Here is a 6,000-nt window from a genome sequence, read left to right as displayed (position 1 = left end):
TACTCAATTGAAAGTTATTTAATTATAATACATTTATTATTTTATTATTATATCAACAACATGAGTGTAAATAAAAACGTTATGAAAATGAACGACGAACAAACAATGCATTTTATAGACTGTTATGAAAAAGAAGAAATTCTATGGAACACTAAATTACAATCTTACAGAAATAGAGATGCTAGAGGCGAAGCTGTTAAAAGAATAGTATTAGGCAAGAATATTGAAGGTTTGTTATTTTTATTTGATTATGTCTGTATTTACTTGATACATCTAGTTCAACTAAAGAAAATAATAATTTCTGTATGATATTTATTATTTCTATAATATTTCTAATAATGTTTTTGAAATCTTCCGGATTTTCATTTCGTAACTCGCGTGAAATAAACATAGCACCGCCATTACTTATACGCTTTTGAATCCATTGCCTTACCCACCATCTCCTTTTCTTTCTACTTTTTAACTTAGATCTATCACTTTCTGTTAATCGTTGTTTCAATTGTTGAGCCAACACATCAGACAAAATAGAACATGCTTCCGCCACTAACGACTCCATCTTACTCAACTAAAATCATGTTAACGTGTAAACACCTTCACGATTCGTGAGACGCTTTTTGAAACCACTCTCGTGAGTCAGTGTTAATTAAACATTACTATAAACTTGTTTATTCTCTGTCTGAATTACCTTTCTCATATCTTCTAAGTCTTATAAGTGTGCTGCTTAAATCTCTTGGTGCAGTACAGCGTCCCATATATGGGGCACCGGTTTTATTGACTGCTAAAAGTATAACCGATTAGTATATAATTAAGGTTTGGATCATATTCAGCAGATTGTAATTATACATTATATTTCATTCTTCAAAGATAATCATTTTATGGTTTTTAAATACTTAAAACTTTAAATAAATATTGAATTTTTATTTGTTGATATTTATTAATTTACCGTCAGAAATGTTTATATTTTTTTCATGGAAGAAAAAATATTTTTGCTATCAGATGAGATTTTATCACGTGTTTTTTTTTTTACCTCCACCGGGCTTAACACTTTTATCTGAGTTTCGTAAAATTCAGTTGAATATGTGTCCTATATCATACCATCAGAACATTAGTGTAATAACTCGAAAAATGTCAATTTTGAGTTACACATGTTTTCTTATTGTAAAAATGGTGGAGGAGATGCTGTACCTTCACGATGTCCCCACTGTAAGTGTTGTTTTCATTACGAGAAATATCTCCAAATGCCTACAACATGAAACCAAACAGCATCAACCAGGCGGCCGAACGTCGAAAGACCTCCCGGCCTTATTGGTGTAAACAGCCCTTTTCATAGCTACCTTTCCGACAATCATGCCCTCCATGTGATCCGAAAAAATAAAAACACGAAAAAATATAAGAAAAAAAATTGTAAAAATTACGTTCTTTTCGATGCACTAGTGTATTTTAATGTAAATACAATATTAAAACTGTAAAATGACAAAATACGATAGTGTATTAAAGTAAAAGCAAAGATTGCTTTAATGCAACAGTGTAGTATTTAAAAATAATACACTAAAACAATTATCCTAACGGGTCATGCAGTGCACTAGTGTAGTTTTTTGATATAATACACTATTGCACTAGGTTTCGTTACTTATCATTGATACGATTTTGTTATCATTTATATTATTATCATAGCTTTTAATCCAATTATCTAATACTAATTATTATTATTTATAAATTTCATTATATTTTAATTGTTTTAATAAAATTATATTTAATTTCAATACAATTACTTTCAAAAATGACTGCTCAAAGCAGAACAAAACGTATGCTTTTATTAGCAAGTATAGCAACAAGCAATACTTTAAACGATTTAGAGGTAAGTCAAATATAGTATTATTATGCTTATATGTATAATATGAGTTGTGAATAGACATTATTATGTCCGTTTTTATATATTTTTACTGCGGCTATGCATTTTAATTTGGGTGAGGTATCTTGAGTATTATTTTATAAAAAATATATACTGTAAATACACAATTTTGTTTTGCATAAAAGTGCATATTTCAACGTGCAGCTTAATTATGCAACAATATTATGTAATAGTTTTTTAAGAGTATTAAAATATAATAGTATAATAACTGAAACAATAAAGTTATTAAAATGATTGTGTATAAATACTTATAGGGCTACTCAACAATTCCTTATGCTTTAAATGTTAGTACTAATGAAGAAGTTTCCAGTACTGAACTAGTAGACAAATGGCTGGAAGCCAATTTTTCAGAGAATACATTCATCAATAACTCACCACTATCTACCAGTCCACCAAATCAACACGAAGAAGAATATTACAATTTGGAGCCAGGTAATCTTGACACTTTAACCCTATTAAATGGCCCAATAACTTTTGAATATGTTAACGATGAAGAAAACTGTACTAATATAAACGAAGTTCCTAATTCTACAGAAGAATTATTTAATTTAAATACAACAATATCTACACAAATTCCAGTTGAATTTAATGAAAACATTTTAAATGATAAAGCTTGTACTTCAGATGATGTTCAAGATTTAAACAGTAACCATAAGACCTTATCTACATCTAGTTTTTCTGTAATTTAAGATAGTTTAAATATTGAAAACACTTTTGTTCCTATTGAAAACAATCCTGCAGCATGGGTTGTAAATAATGATACTCCACAAAAAAAATCTAAGAAAAGATCTAGAAAACCAAATAAATGGAAAAGAGAGGTTAAAAAGGTAAAGAGAAATTTAGGAGAAGCTTATACAACTGTGAAAGGCATAGAAAAACCTGCTAAAAAATTGCTTGAACCATGTGGAGAGAATGTAAAATTAAATGTTCAGAAAAAATTAATCAAAAAGAAAGAGAAACTATTTTTTCACAATATTGGGAGCTTGCAAATATTGATAGACAACGTGACTTCATTAATTGTCATGTAGAAATAGTAAAACCCAAATATCAATATAAAGTAGTTAATTCTTCTAGATCAAATAATTTGCATTATTTTTTTAACGTGGAAAGGGAAATTTCAAGAATAAGAGTTTGCAAACTTTTTTTCAAGTCCACACTATTTATGTTTAATAAATGACACAAATATTTCAACAGCAAGGAAAAAGTTAAATGAGTCCGGTAGTACGGAAAAAGATAAAAGAGGAAAACATACTAATAGAAATGCAATCAGTGAAGAAGACAAAAATGTTGTTAGGAATCATATAAATTTGTTTCCAAGGATTGAGTCCTATTATTTAAGAAGTCATACTACCAGAGAATTTATAGATGGAAGTTTAAACTTGGCAGAAATGTATAGAATGTATACAGAATACTGTAAAAATCATAATATTATTACACCAGTTAAGAAACATTGTTCAATTATAAATTTAATATAGGGTTTTTTTCACCAAAAAAAGACCAATGCTCTGTATGTGAAGAATATAAAAATACTTCATCCAAAACTCCAGAATTAGAAGACATTTATGAAAAACATAAAAAAAGTAAAGCAGATGCTAGAAATGAAATACATAAAGACATGCATTTAATAAAATCAAATACTAACAAAGGACTTTACTTTTATGATTTACAGGCAGTCTTACCAACAACCTTCAGGTGAAGTGTCCAGTTTTTATTATAAAAGAAGGCTGGCCACTTACAACTTTACAGTTTTTGATTCAAATAACAATAGGGTTACTGTTTTATCTGGAACGAGAGTGTAGGCAATAGGGGAGCTATAGAAATCGGAAGTTGTTTACTAAAATTTGTTGAAAATTTTGTACCAAATGAAAGGACTGAGCTATTATTTTATTCTGATAACTGTAATGGTCAGAATAAAAATAGATACATTTATACTCTTTACATGTATATTGTTATGTATATTAATAATATTTCAGAGATAACACATAAGTTTTTGACAACTGGACATACAAAAATGCCAGTTGACTCCATGCATAGTCGAATAGAAAATCAAAAAAAGCGTGCATTAAAAAGTGGTCCAGTGTTCATCCCTGCACAATGGGTGTCAATAATAAAAGTTGCTAAGAAAAACGGAACACCATATTCTACTACTGAAATGGACGCTAAGAGTTTTATTGATCTTACAAGTTTATGTAATGAGATGGGCACAAACTATTCAATTAATGAATATGGTGAAAAAATATTGATGGGAAACATTGTTGTTATACATTTTAAAAAAGAATCACCTTTCATTTTATACTACAAAACAAACTTCTTAGAAAATGAGTACAAAACTATAAATATCAGAAGTAACCCCAAAAGAAAACAATCTTATCCAGACAAAGAAGATATTTCCCTAAAACCTGCTTATTAAACTGCTCCAAAAATTGCACATTTAAAAAAAGAATATCTCCTCTCATTATGTAAATCAAATCTAATTCCTGAACAGTATCACTATTTCTATAAGCAATTATTGACAGAAAATGCTTCAACTTTAAAACCTCTCCAAAAAACTCAAAGGGATAAGATGAGTGCAAAGAAAACAAAAAAAATAAGACTATAAGTAAAACAACAGTACAAAACAAAAATATGAAGCAATAAACTGCCAAAAAAAAATTATTTAAATAAGCTGTGTCTATCAAGTGAATAAAATTAAACATTTTTGTGATAAATATTCAAATTTTACTAGTCATTAAAAGTACTAATGGACTGAGTGATAGCTAAGTGATTTATGTTTATTTTTAATTTTATTTGTTGACTATTTCTATTGTAAAAAAATGTCAAGTCTTAAATGTTAATTTCATGATTTTATACATTGAACTGAAAAATATTATAAACTTATTACAAGTTTATTAATGTGACAATTTTTTAAAATTTTTAAATGTATTAACATTCTTTCTACTACTAATACCAGAGAATAATATTATACAAAACAAATTTAAAATATTAAATGAAGAGTATATTATTAATATTGAATGCATTGTATACAATAATTCAGTAATTTAAGTATAACTATATAACTTTATCTTATTATTTTTATTATATTATTTTAAACAAAATTTGTGATAAATATTAAAATAATTTTAATAGTCTATACAATAAGTAATAATAGACTGAGTGAAAGTTAAATGATTTATTTTTAGTTTTAATTTTATTTGTTGTTGACTATTTCTATTATAAAAAAATGTCAAGGGTTCATTAACCCTTTCTAGGGTTTATCTACTACTTATGCCAGAGAAATGTTTCTTTATTTTTATAATACACAATACAATTAAAAAAATATTTAATAAAGAGTATAATATTGTTTTACTAAAAATGTGATTTGTTATCATATTGCATGGAAAACATGAAAAAAAAAAAGTATTTCATTAGTGTATTAACTAATTAATCAATACTATTTATAAATAATAACGTACTAAATTTTCAAAAGGTAAAGTTCATTATTTTATGTGTTGTGAGTATTTAACATTTTGAAAAATCTTTAAACTCAATTATCTCAGAATTAAGTTTTTTGAGTTGCTACACTAGTGTTCTGATGGTACGATATGATGGACACTGACAGTGTATGGTAAAATAGAGCGAAAATGTAAAGGCGGGATCGGAGTGTCTCTAAACGCGCTCAATTTAGTGTAGTACATGGACCTGACCACTTGACGTGTGTGAAGTTAGCAATAAACGAGCCAGCAATATTTGATAACAGAAAGTGTCATGGCGTTGGTGTATGTTGTGTTGCCAATACACTAATTATTCTAAGGGGCAGTCCATATATCCCCATACACCGACGATTATTATTATACGATATCGACTTAATTAATTAAAATATATTCTAATTATCGACAAAACAGTAAGAGTATATTATTTAACTTAAAAAAATGGCACTTGGGGTTTTGCGGCCGCCGAACCCAACCCAGCAAAAAAAAGAGCGGCCGACAGACGACCGATTGCCGACCGAAACCGGCGGCAGTTATGTCAATTTTTGACAATGTTCTGGAAGAGGTCCCATCAATTTGATTATACCCGGATATTATTCAGGTTGTAATCTGTGCACCGTC

The sequence above is a fragment of the Adelges cooleyi genome, unplaced genomic scaffold (genome assembly GCF_023614345.1).
Source record: "Adelges cooleyi isolate 19-005CV unplaced genomic scaffold, UGA_ACOO_1.1 ACOO_flye_CR_arks_rails_tigmint_CR_PRNA_122, whole genome shotgun sequence".
Classification (NCBI taxonomy): Eukaryota; Metazoa; Arthropoda; class Insecta; order Hemiptera; family Adelgidae; genus Adelges; species Adelges cooleyi.
Note: the sequence above shows the minus strand (reverse complement) of the source record.